Source organism: Nesoenas mayeri (assembly GCF_963082525.1).
Source record: "Nesoenas mayeri genome assembly, chromosome: 11".
In the NCBI taxonomy this organism is placed as follows: domain Eukaryota; kingdom Metazoa; phylum Chordata; class Aves; order Columbiformes; family Columbidae; genus Nesoenas; species Nesoenas mayeri.
Genome location: NC_137563.1, coordinates 237,942 through 259,043, shown reverse-complemented (window position 1 = coordinate 259,043; position 21,102 = coordinate 237,942).

Sequence of the window (21,102 nt, the reverse complement as noted above, 5' to 3'; positions counted from 1 at the left end):
AGGCTTTGTAAGCATATTTTGAAACAACAGCTCTCAGGAGTGAAACACAGAAACTGCTCTTCAGAACAGCAACGTGAGCGGTTTCCGTCACACTCCGCACGCTCTGCACCTTCATACTGCTTAGTCATTGCAGGTTGTTCGCGTGTGGTTTGTTTCCAAAATCAGGGAGGAGGGAGGGAAGTATCCAGCTTTACACAGTGTAAGAGTGAAGTTAGAAGGTAATTTAGTCACAAACATTTCCATTTTTCTATTACCAAGACTACAAGTAGCTTCTCCTAGAGTATAATTCATGATCAGAAGACTGCTACAACAATGTCTTTTACATTTATATATTTCATTTGCATTGTATTAATTTAGACTGAGTCTTTTTAAGCTCTTCAGCTGTAGCTCTAAGCTTAAGTGACTTGAGAAGCCCACATTTTCAGAAACATTCGGACCTTTCACATTTATGGTTCGCACTGTGCCTACTCTGAACACGCAGACAGCTCAGCCCGGTGGATGGGACGCAGCTTCAGCCCGCTCCGAATGTAACGCGGTTAATGCAGTTACATCAGCAGGACCTCGAGATAATCGACAGTGCCTTACATTAGTTTGGGAACAACGTTAGTGAGGCCAGCTGGTTTCTAGACCAGACGTGATTCACATCTGGCTAGTCCAGAGAAGGGCAATAGTGAACCACTACTCTACACCCCTTACCACAGTAAATTCCAGAGTCCTCAATCACATAAGCCACATAATACCAAATGGGGCTGATCTTTTTTTCTCCGAACGTGTTTGTGAGAACCAGTACTTGCCTCCCTTTCAGAAGACACATGATGCTATTTCTGCTTCTAGATTGGATCACCGCTACACCTCTGCCTGTTCGAGTATGTAAACCGTCAAAACGTGGCTGCAAAATTTCACGTTAACTTACGGGCCCTGTCTTTTCAGCAGCAAGATACCTCTGACCCTTTCACGATCCCTGAGACACTGCAGCAGTGATTTGCAGCTCTGTGTACAGGGGCTGCACAGTCTCATCCCTTCTTACAGGGATCAGGTAGTGCCTGATCAGAAGCAAAAGCGGCAAAGTAGATGGACACTCAGCAGAGAAACTAAATTAATTATCCGTGCTGCTGTTTGCGGCAGTAAACATCTGGAAGGTTCTTAGAATGGTTCAGTTATTTGAAAAGGAAGGACATGAGAGATTGCATTAGAAATTCTGTGCCCAGGAAAGGACACAAATGATAAAAAGGAGGTGGAAAATCAATATGTCCAGAAAATTTTCCTCTAAAAGATAAAAAAAATGCAAATATCAATTTGTTGAGCAACTTACAATGAGGATTTCGATCTGTGTTCCTGTCAGAACAGCAGCGACGAGAATGATCAGTGTTGAAGTCCACCCAAAATGACTCCAGCTTCAGAAGAGCTGACAGCAGGGAGGGTGGGCTCGGGCTGAGGACAGCCATGCGGGTACAGAGGAGCGACAGGCACAGTACGGACCAGGTCTGCAGGGAATGACTTGCCCATGCAAGCCAAAAAGCAAGTGTGTTCGTTACACAGCGCACAGCTAAACCGCAGCCCAGGTCCGCTCTAGAGACACAAGACCAGAAGGAATAATGACATGAATTTACAGGAGATGCATCTATGAGTTGCTAATATACACACCAGCCCATATCCCGCTCTCAGATCAGCACGACCAGACTGTTTTCCAGGAGCCCGACCAGCCCCAGTGGGTTAGTGTTGGGAACAGCAAACTGAACGCTCAGGCTGACCGATACCTCACACGTGTTCTGCCTCATACCGATAAGGTGCCACCTGGGCCACACGTAGGCAAAGAGAGCTTGAGATACCACTTCATATCTTATGATTCAAATTAAATCTGCTGGTTGTACAACTTCAGCTGGTATTTCTGGTAAAAGTATTACCAATAGCTCTTTCCAGTCTAAGTCAAATATGTAATTAGCAAGTCCTGGTCTCCACAGATCTCGAAACACAAGACAGCAACCCATGTAATAAATGCACTCTGGTCGGCTCCATCAGGTGACGTTGCCTTCGCTGCCTCTAAGCTGAGCCACAATGTCGTAAGTACAGCAGATCGTTTTAACATCAGCTACAACTTTGTCCAGTACAAGTTCAGAAACTGAGAAACCCTATTTAATAAACTTGTAGGGGAGTCTGTATTGAATAGTTCATTGAATTCCCTCCTGATTCTAAGTGGAGACTGTTTCACCTTCACAGGATGCGATGGCTCCGCCTCTCCCTCATTTGCGTGACCTCTGTGCTCAGCTACGGACCTGAAACTTCAGATCAAAAAAATCTTGACTTCACTCTTTTCCTCCTGAATAAACGCCTCTTGTATAATCAGCTCAGATTTCAGATTTTTTTTATATATACAAGTTGTTTCTTTGGGGGGTTGTATTTCTTTGTATTATTTTGATTTAATGCTATATCCAACGTACTTTGTAACTTCTTTCGGGAAAAAAAATATAGATAAATTATATATAAATTATAAAGTATCTATCTCCTGAAAACTTTTTGTTCTTTCACATCTATGCAAAAACATCCCTGCTAAAATACTAAATTGCAAATTGAAAACACTGGCAAAAAACCTACTGGATGCCAGCAACACACCCTTCCGCCAGGCTGAAAAATGCAGCACATACAAAACAAATTGCGGTTTAGTCATCAATAAGACGTACCAGCATAAAAACAAAGGTGCGATGCAAACAGCCGATAATAGACACTGAAGAAATTAATGAGCCGCTGGAGTCAGAGACATCGAGAACGTGCTCTTAAAAACAAATGCGGAAAGGAAGAACTGCAAGCCAGCCATGTATTCGGTGCTTTGTACAGGTAGTACAATCAAATATCTATGCGTGAACAGAAGACACGCCTCTGAATTCTTTATGTTATGTTTAAAACAGAGCACTAAAAGATATATTCATCCTACCTGACTGTGAGCAAACCAGAATTGCGTGACCTGTAATATAATAAAAGAAGATGTAAAGAAGATGTAAGGCAGCATCTTGAAAATGTTAAGCGTTTCAATTCAACAAGCCCACATGATTAGCTGAGAAGCTCTCTGAACCACTGACAACAATTTTTTAATAAACCTAAGAATCTAAGCAAATGCTCCACTACAAAATATTCCCAATGTTACCGTAGTGTTTGCAACAGTGACCGTGGTGGCTGGAGAGCTGGAACCCGGGCAGCCTGCTGCAAGCCTGCAACAGTTATTTGCAGCTGGCACCGCAGACTCCAACATCACCAATGCCAGCCAGCAGGCAAAATACGGTGACTGATGTTTCCCTAGCACGCTGGTCCTGCGAAAACAGCCTGTCCTCTGTTCAGAACGCGCGCAGGCAGCCGCGCCGGTGCAGCCTGCTTGGCCTTCCAGGGTACTCGACTTAAAACAAAGTTTGCTAATTTTAAGTTAAAAACATTTAAAGCAACAGATCCTGGATCTGATTCATGTCAAGTGGATAAATTCAAAGCTAGAGGCAATGAATCTCCCAGCACGGTTTTAGCTTTGACTGATTCTAACAGTGCTGCACGTCTTTTTAATGTGAAAGGATGTAGTCTGAAAACTCTGGGTCATTGTTACTGTTTGAACAGCTAAGACTCAAGGTACAATATGTGCTAAAAGAGCTGATCTTTAAGATAGATTGCTATTACTTTTTAAAAACGTTTAAGTATCTAAAACTGGCAAGCAAGTCAAGTAAAAGGAAAGACACACAACAATATAACTAAATGGTCAAAACCAAATCATTGCCACATGCACTCATGGTGCTATTTTAATTAAAACTAAATTGAAAGTGAACTTTTTTCTCAGCCCAAACAATACTAGTCGTCTTTAGCCTGGCTATTTTTGCAATAGTTTTTCCCAGAAGAAAATGGGGGGTATGTTTTTTTCTAATAAGAAATAATCTATTCTTTCACCTCAAATTAATTCAGAATTGATTGATGGGAAAATTAAACCTTGGACAGAAAGCAATTGTGGATTTTTTTTAGCCAACAGGGAAATGCTCTACAAAATTATGGTGTGCAGAGGCAGCTGTTGCTATGGAAACTGTTTTGCAACCTTAAATGTGACAGCAAGTACCAGGTGTCTGCTGTAATGAGACTTTAAGGTAATTACGAAATGTAAATAAAGTTTGCTGCCAAAGTGATTTAGTGACAAGGATGGATCAAAACCAGGTATCATCTCCGGGGCTGAAGGACAAACCCCTCTCTGGGTGACAGGCTGGGAGAAGGTGCAGCGCGGTGATGGCCAAACACGGGCCTGCGAAGAGGCCAAGTGCTGCCCGAGGGAGCCGAGCGGGGCCACGCGGCAGGACTTACAGAGCATGAGCTCGTGGTCAGCAAGACAGACGCGTCTCCGGGAGAAGAGAGACCCAGAACAGCCACCTGCTTCACCTTTGGCCACTCACCTTCTGCAACACACAGGAAAGTTCATTTTGCTCTCTTCACAGGCTGGAGGTCGGGGATCCCGTGTCCATTGCTGGCTGGTGAGCAGAAATCGTGCCCTGTGACACCAAGGTCCCAGGGAACCCCAGGAGAGGCTGAGGACCTGCCAGCTGTTTAGATGCAGTTCTTGCTACTCTGGTTTCAGTCCCTTAGCAGAGGCCTCACGCCCCGCAGAAGGGACGCCTGTTCTCGCGGCGGAGGCAGCGTGAAGGGCACGCGTAACTCCCCTCCACCGCGCCCCACGGGCCCCGCAGGGACCAGCCTCTCCAGCCCCGCGCCGGTCCGCAAGCAGCGAGGCAGCGCGAGGCGCACGGGGTGCGCAGGCCGGGGACACCACCGCGCTGCGCGGCGGCTCGAGGGCAAGCGAAGCGCCAGCTCGCAGGGCCCCGCGTCCAACAGAGCTACAAGGGTACATTTCCCTTACTGGCTCAGCTTCCTTAGGATGCTGAGAAATACTAACGGATTGTCTCCCCCGTGCCCTGCCAGTATTACATATCAAATTTAACCTGCTGCTCTTCTGAGTTATTTTAGAAGACTATGATGCATTTATTCCTACATTTCAGTGATAGACTTCAACTTCCAAGGGTCAGGTTCTCAAAACACACTTCAGTAACTGGCACTACAGAAGCTACTCACATGAGCATTGCTGAGTCAGAGACCAAATCTGACACTGCTGAGAAGTCAACTGAATTTTCTCTAAATCAGGTCATTTTGGTAGATAAATCTTTACACCATTTACCTTGAATAAGGCTCTGAAAAGTTCCTCTTCTGAAATCAGACACTTTAGGATCCTTACCTATTCAAACAAGTGCTCAGAAATTCTGAGCAGGTCCATGTTCACAGGCCCATCTCAGAGCGATGTCTCTCGCTCAGGGCAAGAAAAGGGTTGCCGGCAACACTGACTTCATGGCTATCAAGGACATTCCAGCCCAGGCAATCAGCGCCGCGGGCAGCGCGGCTGCACCCGCTGTCACCCGCGGCACAACCTGGCCCTGCTCCCAGCCGGCGAGTGCCCGTTTCTAAGAGGAGCCCTGCAGGTTACGCCTTGTATTCCAGACACGGCACCAAAGGAGCGTGCTTTACAACACGGTATCAGAAAGTCAAGTAATGGCAACCTTGACAAAGAGCCAACACTAAAAAAAGTAAAAGCCTATTTGTATGTCCCTGTAGTGCTGACAAGGGAGGAGAGGGCGAGGAGGAGCTGCAATGGAGCACAGCTATTTATCTCAATTATTGTCTGCTTTTCCTAAATCAGTTTTGACAAGAATTACATTTCATAATATCTGTTATTCTCTCAGCCACGTTCGGTTTGTTTCTCTCTCTCCATATTAGCAAGTTCATAGATTTCTCCCTAAATGACATCTCCTGGCACCCCTGACAAAGAACGAGCCCTGAGCTGGGTGACCCACCGACACCCACACCTGGTGTTCTCACGAGAGGTGCTTTTCCCACGGGGTGCCCCAAGGAAGGCGTTTCCCGTGGGGAGCGCTGGCTCCGCGGCACAGACAGGAGGTCTTATCTGCAAATTATTCACATGATTTTAATACCGCATAAACAGTCCACAATAGAAAAAGCAGGAATCTACTAAAGATAATTCCTGCCTAGGCAGTTTTCTTTGAAGAGAAAATAATTGTTTCAAATTGCTGTTGTAAATTCTTAAAAAATTTCTCTTACCTCAAATGCATCGTGACTCTTTCTTGATATCTTTGTCCTTTGTGGAGTTACAGGGCTCGTAAGCTTTTGCATACTTGATTGCTTCCATATACAAAGAAATAGAACATTTTACATCTTCAATATCTAGAAGTGGCAGAATTCTAACCTAAAGAGAATTACTCATAAATTAGGCTGTTTTGCTAACTGGGGAAACACCTTTCTACTGTGATGCTGTCAAGAACATAGCTATAGGGAAACTTTGATACAATACTGAGAAGAAAAAGGCTTTCAGATTCTCTTGCAGAAAGAGTGAGATATCCGAGCACACTGCATATTATATCGCCACCTTGAAGATACCATTTGGTTTAATGCAGCTATGAGGTTTGTTCTCCCCTTCCTCTGCCTTTCAGTTCCTCACCTGGTGGAGGTTCATCCTGAAGTTAGAACACTAACAGCAACAATCATTCCTTACATTGCTTTGCCTTTCATGTGGCAACGTTTTTCAACAGGGAAAAGCTATAGCTTTGCCCTAGCCTTTCCATGCCTTAAATGTTCGAGCATTGCCATGACCAGAGCACCTTCAATGACAATTTGGTTTGTTAATTTAGTTTAGCCCCTTTAGGCATTTTTGTGCCGTAGGGTTTTTCATTTCTAAAGGTGAAAAAAATACATAGGAGAAAAATAAACATAGCTTTATGTCCAGCTGCTGGTAGGAACACCAATTTCTGCTTTCAACCACACCAGTTATCATGCTCCAATAAATGAGAGTGAAAACACTTTTCACTTCTTTGACAGTTTTCCATTTGTTTTGCTATCTAGACCTTGATAATTCAGTAGGTCTCCAGTGCTTTAGGAGAACGAGATCCAGAATATTATCACTGAAGAAGAATGAATTATGGCTGTTTCTGCCTTTGTTTCAATGTTTTTCCAAGCCTGTTTAATATTTGATTTTCATGACCAGTGCCACCCAATCTCAAAATATACTGTGCTTTAAAGGACTTCAGATACATAATTCACACTGGGCATTAAATGTTAAATGGCAGAGAGAAATTAGAGTTTTATTCAATGACAGAGAATGAGAAAATATTTTTAAATGTTATTCAGTGCACCAAGAGTTTTATAACAGAATCATATAGATCAAAATTATTTATACGGTATAATTAAGTTCAGCAAGTCATCAAGAATGCAGGTCATTATTGAACATTAACTAGTCCTGAAAGTGAAAGCAGAAAACTGAATACAGAATAACCATAACTGACTATGAGATGACCGACTCAGTGACCCAAGCTGATAGCGAGTACCGCACTGGAAGCACTAGAGTAACTAAAGATCACAGAGTTGAAAGGCAAGAGGAAGGTGAAAACTGGATCTACAAAAGGCAGATTGCGACCTGATCTTTTTTCCTCTTCAGTACTGGAATGGTAAGTGTACAACTACAACAGAAAAGTACAAAACCCTCTGGAAAGTACCTGGTTCTGCCCGACAAGTTCTTGGCTAAGGGCAGAGGTCATCGTCTGGAAGAAGAAATTTGGAGGCACACGGAGTGTAACGTAAGGACAGAAAATTTCACATAACAGAAAACAAACAACTGTGTTGGACTCAAAACCATTTTCCTTTTTAAGTGGATAAACAATGACACCACGTTCCGCAAAAGAAACAGCTCTGCTGTTGAGAAGACGTGTTCTATGCGGCTCACAGGCCATATTCCAACGTTTCCTTAGCGCAGATAGGCACTCAGAGCTCCCACAGCACCGAGCGTCCGCAGCTGCGCTTCCCTCTGTACTCGCCAGCCCCCGTGAGCCCCTGCGAGATACTGTGGGAAAGATCACACGGTTCAATATCCGATCGTCCCCTTGGGGCATTTCTGCCACTTTGTTTTGAGACTATGCTCATATTTAATCAAATTTGCCAGGCGGCATTTAGATTTGCACATTTCAACCCATATAAATTAAAAACATAAATAGAAAACACTGAAGCATTCTGTGTGTCCTCCAGCCTTTTGTCCCTCTCGACTGCCTTTCTGCACGTCAGTGTTCTCTGCTAGGGTGAAGCTTCCCACGTGGATTGCAGTTTTCCTCCTAAATATTGCAACATCACTTACTGGCCTAAACTTTCAGTGGTTCATCAGATGGGGCCTGAATTAAACTCAATTTTAGTAGAATTTAGGTTTCTTAAAACCCCTTGCTCCATGGAAACATTTTATCCTAACATTTCCAGCAGAGAAAGAAAAGCCAGTTTAAGGAAGGACATGCAAAGTACAGAAGGCAAAATGGCAAGACAAAACTGCTTTTTGTACACAGCCTGACAATAAAAATCTAAACATCTAAAAATGAAGCATAAATAACATCTATTTCGGTAGTGCTGCATCCCTGACAGGACCTGTGCACGGAGCAGCACATTTCACTGCTGCCCTTGCCACGCGTCGCACGTCTCTGTGGCACACTGCGCACACTTGGAGCTCTATTAAAGGATGAAACGGTCACAAAACATATTCCTGTGCATCACGACTTTCTCTCATGTGGATTATGGTTCTCATTACTGTTATTCATATTCCCAGACAGGAACTATTACAGCAGTCAGATATCGAAATGCACATAAAAACCCACATCCATATTTGCCAATCACAGCAAAATAAAAAGAAATTATACTGAATTGGTTTTGATGAATCAACAATTGGTAACATTTCATACAGCAGAAAATGCTGGTTCACTGGTTCTTGGCACAAGATTCCTGAACGAGGAAACTGGAAAGACAACTAAAGTTGATCTGGAAACTCCAGGTCAGCCAGACCAGCTTCTTCGGGAATTAAAAAGAAGGGGGGAAAAAAACTTGCAGAAAGTAAATAAACCTATAATATTTTCTTTCAAAGCTCTGGATGAAACTGCAGCTGACAGCTTAATCCTGACAAAAGTTACTGTAAATGTCTGATATTTTCTTTAGTTTAATTTCACATCTCCAAATGCTTAACCTAAGTAAGAGTCTGTATACTTTGAGCTTCTTTAAAGATTGCTTCTAGCGCTCTCCAGAGAGCAAGTTTTTCTTCCCAGGACTACACAGGCTGGTGGACGGTGACCTTTTTTACAGTAACACCGCACGTCAAGTCCATTGGTATAAACCAGCACATTCAGGTTCGGCTTCCCCTCTCAGCTGATCAATACAGCAGGATGACAGTTCACTCTAGAGAGCACCATAAGAGTTATGTTTTCTGCAAAACTGTTTTAAGGCTACTTTATAATGAAGACAACTCCTATATTTCTTCAGTTTTGCAAGACTTTTAAATTCACACATCTTTATTGTTCAATTTCTTGAAATATCTGGTTTAAACTCCTATAGTAGTGAAATATTCCGAATGGGAGACCTTTTGCCAAACCATAGGTGTGTTACATGGGTTTAGAGCAGCGATTCATAGAAAAGGCTCCTTTTATTGGGATAGTAAACAGCCCAACAAGACCTCAGGGAATACGTACAAGAGATGACATTCTGCCCAAGGAATAAAGCCTGAGGACTTGACACTTTCTCATCATTAATATTTCATAGAGCGATTTCTAAAAGTCAGGGCACCAGTCCTTGCATGCTGGCCCAGCTCCAGCTTTCGTAATTATTCCCTGACAGCTTCAATTCCCCTTTGACTTTGAAATACGCTCCTGTTCTTTGTACCCTCTCACTACTGGAAAGGCCGTGATGTCTGTTGATGCACAACCTGCTCCAGTTTCTCACCAAGGATGGTCCGGGAGGTGCCAGGGGAACCAAACGGTGCTCTCAGCCACGCTCAGACATTTCCATTGAAGCAATGGGATGCATTCCCTCCCAGCCCTCCAGTGAGGGAGGCAGGGCTGTAAAGTGCTGGTGAAGGAAGCCGTGAGGAAGAAAAGAAAAAAGCCTCTGAAATCTTTGAAGTTTAGTTCCCAGAGCAGAAGGTGTGGGAAGAGCGAGCTGAGGGGCCGGCTCCAGAGCAGAAGGTGTGGGAAGGGCGAGCTGAGGGGCCGGCTCCAGAGCAGAAGGCACAGGAAGAGTGAGCTGAGGGGCCGGCTCCAGAGCAGAAGGTGTGGGAAGGGTGAGCTGAGGGGCCGGCTCCAGAGCAGAAGGTGTGGGAAGGGTGAGCTGAGGGGCCGGCTCCAGAGCAGAAGGTGTGGGAAGGGTGAGCTGAGGGGCCGGCTCCAGAGCAGAAGGTGTGGGAAGAGCGAGCTGAGGGGCTGGCTCCAGAGCAGAAGGTGTGGGAAGGGTGAGCTGAGGGGCCGGCTCCAGAGCAGAAGGTGTGGGAAGAGCGAGCTGAGGGGCCGGCTCCAGAGCAGAAGGCACAGGAAGAGCGAGCTGAGGGGCCGGCTCCAGAGCAGAAGGTGTGGGAAGGGTGAGCTGAGGGGCCGGCTCCAGAGCAGAAGGTGTGGGAAGGGTGAGCTGAGGGGCCGGCTCCAGAGCAGAAGGTGTGGGAAGAGCGAGCTGAGGGGCCGGCTCCAGAGCAGAAGGTGTGGGAAGGGTGAGCTGAGGGGCCGGCTCCAGAGCAGAAGGTGTGGGAAGGGTGAGCTGAGGGGCCGGCTCCAGAGCAGAAGGTGTGGGAAGGGTGAGCTGAGGGGCCGGCTCCAGAGCAGAGGAGGGAGGACTGCATTGCAGGTTCGTCACTGTCCATGATGCTTGCAATGGCTTTGTAGAAAAGAAAATAATCCTTCAAGAAACATTAGTATGTGAAATCAAATTATAATATGAATAAGAGTTTACTAACGTAATCTAAGCAGACTTGATATAGGCTGTGAAATACAGCTGTTACACAGCAATTGTTTTCTCGTTTTTGTCCTCAAGCCTTATGCCTTCCTATTTGTATTTCCTCTGCCCATCCTTCCAACCTCCTTCGTATGACTGCTTTAAAAATCCATGTGCAAAGACTGGCCTCTCTGCTGGTACAGAGAACCTTGGAGTCAAAGCTCCAAACTCTTCCAGACATAACTACAGCAAAAATACATGCAAATTTGAACATAATTATGTTTCTTGCACTAGTGGTTTTATTTGTTTTTTAGTAACAAATTTAACGAAAATAATATTAGCCACACAAAAGCCTGGAAGCAGAAGGAAAACTCCAGAAATTACCATGAAGTTCTGCTTTGCCCTTTGGCCCTGCCACAGACAGAGCCTGGCTAATCGCAATATGCTGCCAGATTTCACTGTAAGATTTTAATCTGCAGATAGAGAATTTGGAGTTGCTTAGATATGATGCAAAATACTCCTGAAATGCTCCTGCTGTTATCTGGAAGTCACCTTCTCTGCACAGCAGTAACCTGCTTTGGTATAACCACAGCCCTTACACTCCAGAACATAAGACGATCAGTTAATCTGTATCACCTCTGTGAAAGAAATAATGTTTTACAGACAAAAATATGGTAAACAAGTTAAAGACCACACTCTACTGCTTTGCGCAGTATCTGGCACTGTGCAGCGTCCTCTGCAGCCAGCAGCGCTATTCGCAGCACAGAGCCCTGCACGGCCGTCCCGCGCCCCCGCGCCCAAACCTCTCCCAGCGCCTGCCTCCCAGGGCTTCGGCCGTGAACTGCGCCTCCTCCCCGTGACGTTCCAGGTCTTAAGAGCTTAAAATAGTGATACAGTTTTATGTATTCTAAACCATTTGGGAAAAACTACAACAATATGCATACAAAATACGAGTCATAACAAGAAGGCAGAAAGGCCATTCACAGGGGCACCGCAGTTAGAAGCAATAGCACTGCTGAACAACGAGTGGCTCCTGTCAGATGTGTCTTCATTTCAGAGAGTTCTGACAAGGCCATTTGACAAAAGGACGTGAACTCCAGAACCACAGAGCACAGGGCAGGGGTCCGTGCAGCCTGAGAAACCACCTCACAGAAACAGAGACAGTGTTTGCAATGCACAACTCAGGAGTCTCTGTACAGCCACACATTATTTTTAAAGTGTCCTCCTTGACTTACTGTTTTCTCAGATGTATACAAAGAGTTATAAAATAAAATCCTTACATAATTATTTTTTATGCTCCTTCTTGAATATACACTTCGACGCTATCTAATGCTAGAGCGATACTAACTTGTTCCGCCTTGAAATGCCAGTCTGTATATATTGCAGTCCAATGCTTTGGCTGATGATCAGGATGCTTGCACCAGCTGCATCCAATGTTTGCATTAGTTTTTCACCTTTCCATTTCACTTCTTCCCCTGCACCAATAACCTCAGTGTTTTTCCTATGACACCCAGTGCTGAAATGACCTTGGGATTTCTTGCAGCTTCCTACCTGGGAGAAATACATCCCACAGCCCCAACCTTTGGTGCTCTCAGCAGCGTCACGTGAAGAACACCGCAGGCAGCATCCCAGCAGCCAGGCAGCCTGCGTCTGCTATGGGCAGGCAGAGCCAGCGCTCAAAGCCAGGAGTGGCTGCTAAGCCAGAATCGTTGTGCAAAGTTTTCTGTTCACATTCTTGAAAGGCGAAGGATTCTGGACATTTTCAGAGAACATTAACAACTAAAGAGCAACACCAAGAAACCTGTCTGAATAGCTGACTTCACCATTCCTGCAGAGCAAGTCCACCTTGTTACAGCTCCGTGTGTTGATAGTGAGTGCAAAGCAGCTTTCACGTTTTTGACACCTAAAGTCGTTACACGATAAAAGAGAAGTAACCTTACTTAACATTTCTCTATGGGGTGCCATACCCAAAGGGATACAGCCATTATCCGTCACTGGATCTCTAGTATCTTCTTTAATAGGAGTTTTGGGGGAGAGGAGGCCACCAAAAGTAGCACCTGAAAGAACTAATTCCCTGCCAGCAACCTCAGCTGTTCCAGGTGTGCTGCGCGTGTGATTTTGTGTCCTGTTCTCCCTGCCGGCTCCCTGAGCTGAAGACAGGGCCGGACACAACATTCCCACACATCAGCACGTAAGACCTCTTGTGTATTTTAAGACTGCCTCACTCAAGGCCTTTGTTGCCAGAAGCAATTCCCTTCTGCGGCCTGACACAGGTGACAGGTTTCCTTCAACTGAAATACTACCAAAAGGTACAGTCTTCCTCAGTCATCAGTGTGTTTCTGTCTCCAACATTGCACTCTGCCGTGTGAACCAGAGTAACAGGCAGTATTTCCATGGCACTGATCAGCAGTACTGACAGAGTGATGGGTAACTAAAAGAATATTGGTGTGGTCTTGTTAATTTGACTTATAAATGTAATTGCAACAAATTAATTACATGGTGAATTAGATACCTCCCCAACCAGGATCAGTGAAGGCCCCTTAATCATCTTGGCATCTGCAGCAAACAGCTCCTGCACTATGTGTTCCTCATTCCCATCAGTGTAACTTCACATCATTTTGGCTTTCATTAAACAAAAGTTACCATGTCAGTGTCTCCAGGAACCTGTGAACAACAAAGCGAGGTAGCTGCAGCACCAGGAACTCGGAACGAACCCTTGTGGAGCCAGCACCAGCAGCGCTGCCGTCAGCCGTGCGGCTCACCGGGGGTCTGCCTGGCCACAGCCGCTTTGCTGCAGGAAACCGCCAGCGGAGGGAACTTCACCTCCCAAAAGGGTATCGAGAAAAGAAAAAGCAATACTCCTACCTAACTATGAAACTAAAATAAATGTGCCTGTTTCAACATTATTCAGAACACAAAAGAATCAAAGGTTCATAACATTAGAATTGAATCTGATTTCATTCATACAGAATTGCATGGTTGTTGGCTATGTTAAACATCATAATTCACTAGATTAATTATTAATTTAGTAAATTCAGTATAACAGTCTCAGAGTGGATAAAGGTCAGTAATTTAGCAACTAAATCTGAGTGAAAACCAAGCAAAGCAATAAAATGGCGTGGTGAGACGAGCGGCACGTCCCGGCGCTGAGCGCGCTGGGCTGCCCGGGCGGCGCCTCCCGGACACGGCGGCAGGAGCCGCGCGCCCGCTGCGCCCGCCGCGGGAGCCTGGCACGCCCAGGCACGATGAGTGTGTGCGGTCGCTAATGACGTGTTCTTTCTGTTCCAAACTTACAGACTTTGGAAAACAGCCACTGTGTTTGAACAGCCTGCAGTATGTCACAGAATACAGAAGTATCATAAGCTGAAGTAATTGTCCTCAGAAAGTAGGGCTGTTTGTATTACTTTCATTTTCTTTTTGAATATTTATAACTATGCCACTAGTGCACTGTAGTGTGGATGAATGATCTGTATTTTATATTGATCTTAGGGAACTCGGCATAGGCCTTCTTTAACGTATAATTAAAAATTAAAACCTTTAGGGGAGCTTTTCATCTGACAATTTTCTTCCCCCTGCCCTCTGCCAGTAATTAAGTGCTGTTAGCACGTTCATTTTTTATAAGGACTTGGTTTATTACAATTTTCTTCAAATTTGTTGCCACAAAACACCAAACACTCATGCAACAACTTCCATTTTAAAAAGACCCTGCACAGTAATACGGATAATGTATTCAAAGCACGTGTTATTACCGAGCTGTATTCTCTGAAAATCTGTACTGCGTATCCATCTGTCTTTACACGACATCTATTACAGGTACAAGCTACAGTTTGCAGAAAGAAAAATGTAGATTTCATCGATCTGAAATCCACTTTTTAAGTTTAAAACTGCCTGGTCTTACCTAGTAAATTCAGCCCACATGGCTGACAGTAAGAAAGGAGTGATACTGCGATACGACACCCAGTTACCACGCTGCAGTCAGAGATATCTGCTAACCAAGTCTCCGTACATCTGGTGCACGAGTGTTCGTCCGTGCTGCCCCGACGGGACTAACGCTGCTCTTTGTATGAACGCGACACTGGCCACCCACTGAGCTTCTCTGGGGCTGAGCATCGTTAGCCCCGTTTCCCAAGTGGCCAGGTGCAGCCCAGGACCCAACTGTACACACAAAACACCCAAAACCAGCAGCTTCTCCAGATTCTCACCAAATATCTTCATATTAGACTTATTAATATGCAGAAACAACAGCAGCAAAGTGCCTCAGCAATGTCAAACAGGCAGGGTATCGAACTCCTTTACTGCCTAAAAAATCTTTGACTTCCCTCTCTGCTTGTCAGGTCAGAAATCCTCAGTCTGCACCATAAGATCCGGCGCCCGGTGCTTCCCGCGCTGGGCTGGAGGTCTGGAGGGACGCGGCCGAGCGGCTCTCGGCCCGTGGCGGGCGCGGCGCCCGGCGCTCCACGCCGCGGCTCTCGACGCAGGGAAGAGCCACAAAGCAGCCGCCGGCCCTCCCCAAACCGGCCGTTAACTGTAACCGCGACTGGAAAAATTAACAGTAAAGATGGGATCTGAATAACCTCCTGCTGGGCTACACAGCTTCTCCAAAAGGTTCTCAATCCCTCGCCCGGAAACTGCTCCAGGAGAGAAAAAATATCTTGGGTAAAGAGCTGGGAAACACGAAGGATCATAACAAAAGCAAGAAAGTCACCGTGCTGCTGCGTTTCAGTGAGCTTCACAATTTCAGTCCGTGCTTTTTGGTTTGTTTTGTCAGTACAGATAAAGACACATTAAAGAGTTTAGAGTTTAGCCAGATTTAGTGTCAAAGCCTGGAGCAAAAATGTTCAATGTCATCAACATTCTTCCCACTTTTCTAACATTTATTTGATTGCAACGCAAAGTTAAGGGCCCCAACAGGCACTCAAGCAAAATAAAGTAGGTATTTAGAAAAAGTCATTGACATGTCTTTTCATGCCATACTGAGAGGTTAACTACATGTACGTGGGTAACATAATTAGTCAAAACAATCCTGATATGAAGGAGATACATTTTCCTTTCATCTTAAGCAGAAAGAACACGGCAGTGAAGGCATGTTATCCAAGAGGGAAGGCTGGTAAGTTTAAAATGTGGGTGCACAGAGGTAAAACTGAAGTATCTGTGGAATCTGATGCCAGCATTACCCTGAACAGTTACTTTGCTTGTAAGTTCCGATTTAAAAGCACGCAGCTGTGAAGGTGACTATTTTGAAAGGCATTTGAATTTCTTATGAAATGGAATGAGAACGTGGAAAAAAACCAGCCAAGTAATCTCAGGACAAACCCAAATTCTCCGACGCTGAGAATGCCCCGAGGATCACAGCCACAGCTTGGAAAAAACAACGTATTTTCTGCAGAAACAGTATTTCCCTGTTTTGATTCCTACCCTGCATATTTATGAAGCCCAAGAAGAACATGAGGAATTTACTTTGTAGGAGGAGAACATGTAAACTGGATGCCGGGTGTGTTTATTTCGCCTGGGATAGGATGATTACAGGAAAATATTGCTGTAATCTGACAGTCAGTGTTCAATGACTATCCCCGTTATAGTGTTTAGACATATTTAACTTTCAAAAAAGAAAACGACGTGCAAACGCTCTATACCCAGGCTTTTTCCCCTCTGAGATCTCTTGCATTGTGCTACATCTTCTGTTTCTGAACTGAAGCAATAAAACTGTCTTAGATCCTCCCACCAGCATATGCCAGAACAATATTAGAACGGTGTTAGATATTTTGGCTGTTTGGGGCTGCTTTTCTTCTTTATCACTCCTCTTCCAAGAGTGAATTTCTGAAGGGCTGGACATCTTAGGATACAGGTTCCTCACCTCTGATTGACACTTACTGCAGGACCCGAGGGGGCCAGAGCCTCAGGACAGAACTGCTCAAAGACAAAAGGCACCAAAGCTTCCAATCTGCAAAGCCAGGTTTCATTAAAATGAAACATATGGAAAACTAAACCAAGGTAACCTTTTAAAGCAAGAAAACAGAGACCTGCTGGGATGGACAGATTAAAATTAAATGACCTGAGAACAAACTTCTTTTTCTCTTCCTACCATGTCCTTGCACAGTGCTCATTTCCACTGCTCTGCACTTTCTAGTACAGCAGTTTTCAGTTCCTCCAGGCTCACAGCAGCCTCGTCAGGCCTACGAGCAGCCCTTGTAGAGCTGTCCCTCTCACCGCGGGCCGGGCCGGGGCCGCTGTCCCGCTGCAGGTTTCCGGGGGCGCTCCCCGCGCGGCCTGCCTGCCGAGGGCCGGCGCGGCACAGCCTCCCCGCGCCCAGCGCCCAGATAAAGCCCCCGGGGAGAACAAAGCGCCGCGCTGCAGCTGCAGTGCTGACACCCCTCGCACCTGCAGTTATTTCTGGCTCTGCAGCCCTTTGAGAACCAGCGTGTTTCCAAGTCATCCAGCGAGGGAACCCCCTCCCTGCTGAGATGCCAGTAGAAATGCACTTACGCTCCGCAGCTCTCAGAGCTGTAGCCCAGGACAGACGCCGCACCTGCACGGCCGCGTTAAAACATACAACAGTGGAAAAGAAAGAATGCAACACTCCTTTCTGTATAGGCCACACGTTCCCACAGGGATTACACAAGCTGTGTAAAAAGTATTATTTCATGGAAAGCAATACAGCCCCCAGTCCCAATTATAACAAGCGTCATTCTACTATGCCCCTTTACGTTACCTCTACTCGTGACAAACGCATGCTTCCATGATCGAAAACACTTTCACAGCACTGCAGCTGGTGCTGCTTTGTTTCACTGGGCCTGACCAAGCAGCTCTCATGGGGAAATTTCACTGAAGCAGAAAGGAGTGTGCGTGTCGACCCAGTGAAACAAATCTCTGTGGTCTTATTTTTCTTCCAGACAACTTCTACATTCTGCTGCTTCAATGTCTTTTTGCATGACCCAAAGATCCTCGATCCCAAAGGGACATAAATTTTGGCAACTTTGTTTTCTGTTAGCGTGAAGACATTGGATTTTTCCTTTGATCCATCAGAAGAAAATCAATCTTTCTGAAGAAAACCAAGGAGACAAGTGTATACTGACAATCGCTGTTTTTTTGACTTTTTCCTATTCTTCGGAAGGCAGCAAATGCCTCATCCTACTGTAACACTACTTGCATTAACAACAAATATTCTCCTAGGTTTTCCATTTTACTACTTAAGGCAGATTCCCTTTTCTGTTAGCTCAGGCTCTGCAGTGGTCTCACCATATGTGAATGCAAATATTGTAGATTTTCTGCCCAGTAATCAACACATGACTGAGTTATAAATCAAACTCAGATGGACTGGAGCAGAAAATCTTTATTCGTGAAAAGGCTTCAAAAACTGTAAAATTCAGAGTTGAACCTCGTGTCCAAACTCAGCCGTTTGTACATTCCCCACATGGAAGCTGAAGCAGGAACGTGCTGTGCACCCGTGGCACGGGTGCTCCTGCTGCACACCGCGCTCGCCGGCTGGGCACGCCGGGACAGGCAGCGGCGCTGCCGCGGCAGCGGGTCGCGCAGCCCGCGGTGCCGCGCGGCACGCAAACGGCTGCACGCGGGCAGAGGGCACTCCTGGCATCGCCTTCCCCTGCGCTGTCCGAGCAAAGTCTTCACATCCTACTTTTCTGCCTGCCAGTCTGCTGCCGTCAGTCAGTGAGCACGGTCAAAGTAAGAAAACATAGAAAAAGTACTTTCGTCTGGTTAATAACCCCAATTTCAATTAGAAAACTTGCAAAACGGCCCGAGGTAAAGTAAATCATGATTCAAAAATTAATTTGCACTGGGAAATATGCAGAAACCAATATATTGTCAGTACGTTTTCTCACATGAATGTGCAAAGCTCTTATTAAATTGAGAAGGGAGAGAAAAAAATCAACAAGAAAGTATATGAAGATTAGTTTTATCAAGTCATCATGGCAGATACTGTTCTTTTTTCCCTGGGGTCAAACAATGAAGTTGATTTAAAAATTCTGTTCATCTACCTATATTAAAACTAATCATCAAAACCATGTAATCTCCCTCTCCGAAGAGCAGAAGCGCAGGCATTGTAACTGACACGTCAACAATACCGTAAATGGCTTTTCATCCTGTAGAGCTGACAAGGATGTAATGGAAATTCCATGCTTAAGAGGCAAGGCAAAGGAAGCAAGACAGCTGCTACAACTGGTTCTGCTATAAATAAATAAAAATAGAAAAATAAATAGAAACAACTTCTCTAGAAACTGGAAACAAGCCCCCACAGGGAAGGAAGTGGCTCCATTGACGGCGGCAACAGTGTCACAGAGTAATGGCACCTGTCATTCCTCTCGGGTACTTGCAAAACGAAAACAAGAAGGGTGTTTTTAGGGAACTTTTAATGTACACACTCTAGAAATCTCACAGGGCCCTTAAAATCCGCTCACTTAATGCAGGCATTTTCAGAGTGAAATCAGAAAATAGGAGCTCAACAAAATGGACCAACAGACCAGTCTCTCTCTCATCTAGCCCAGTTAAGGACCGAGTGAGAGCAGCTCCAGGTTGCACACTCTGGCAGTGCTGTGACCGCGCAGTGTCCCGGAGCGCGCTCCTGGCTCTGGGTGCCGGGCGCCCTTCGCTGAGGGGTCCGTGCCAGACACCTCGGAGCGGCCCCGCGGAAGCAACCTGCCCTGGCCGCACCTGCTCCAAGGAGCGCAGCGAGGAGGCAAGTCCAGCCTGGCGGGACGGCGCTCTGCTCAAAGGGGTACTGCTCCTCAACACACATGGGCAGCGATTTTCCACCAGAAACATGCCAGTCCAGCAAAATTCTGCACGGACGAGTCAGTGCAGTCAGCTCTAGTGACTGATGCTTTCTGGCTCCCTGCCCTCTCGCCTGCCTCCCTGCCACCCCGTCTGTCCCAGCTCTTCACAGCACTTCCCGGTTCCCCGCAATCAAACTGGCAGCCTGGAAGCGCCACCCTGAGCTGACATTCCCAGGGCATCATCCCCGCGAGGAGGGCAGGCAGCGCGTCCCCATCCGTTATTGTTATGGTGGTGGTTATTACAGTAGAAACATACATTTGGAAGAGCCGATGAAGCACATGCTGGGTGTCCAGGTGTCATCAGCAGGGCTTCTGTCTTCCATTACACTAAAGCCCAGAGCTCCAATATAAGCAGCCAGGGCAAGGGGTCCTCTCAAGAATACCATTCATTTCCTCACTAGACACATGTTTACAATTAAAAGACATGTTTACAGCATAATTAGCTACTGTCAAGACTTCATTAAGTACTGTCAAAACCAGAGAAAATTAGAACTATTGATGTCTTGTACAGAGATTTCTAAATTTTTTTTTTCGTGGAATAAGACAAGAGGGACAAATACAACAGAGAAGAGGGAGGGAGAGGAAAGATTTAGTTCAGAGAAAGAGCTTTTTCCCTGGTAACTAAATATGCTTTATTATTGACATGAGACTTACAGTGTGGTTTACCGCACATACAATGTGTATGTTCACTTCAGTCTAAGTACAGTTTTGACTAGCTATAGGAAATTAAGACTGTGCCTCCTATAAGAGCAGGGAACCGCGATGCAGTGCAACCAGAAGAGAGCATTCAGGATGGCCGCGGTAGCTTATAGATCTCCTAAATCATTTTCAGGGGTGGCTGTCTGATTAAAATAAGAGTATTTTAACTGTGTAACAGAAAAGTTTTCCAAATGAATTTACTATCAGATCAAGTTCTGGCTGGACAGTGAGCCCGTTTCACGGCTGGTGGTGACACTCAGTTCACTATAGACACATACGTTTGCTTTCCTCTGCAATGCCTCTCTGCACTGAGCTGCACCGACAGCCGACGCGCTGGCTTCTGTACTTCCCAAAAAAAAAGACAAAACCCAAGAAAACCAAAAACAAACCAACAAACAAAACCACAAAACAACAACAAAAACCCAACACCACCAAAACTGGATAATATTTTAAGATGTCCCCGCAAAACGTAAGCCCTAACAACATTCCGTTCCTTTTACATTCTGGCAGGAAAAGCCTTTGGGAAGCCATGATTTTTTGTTGTAGAAAAATTATCTTGGAAAGAAGCTCTATATATCTAGTTATTTTTCTTGCTTAAAGCAGGCCTAACATTAATGCCCTCTCTTCTTCTTCCTGAGATTTCAACTTCCGTTAAACCACACTGGCACATATAACAAGGTTAAAGTCCCCAAAATGTCACAAACAGAGGAAAATAAAAATCAAACCAAACGTACTTAAAGATCAGCGTGAACATCCATACCCTCGTGCAAATGGAACTGCTACAGCTTGCGCAACCTGCCCTTCGAACACGCGGTTTGCT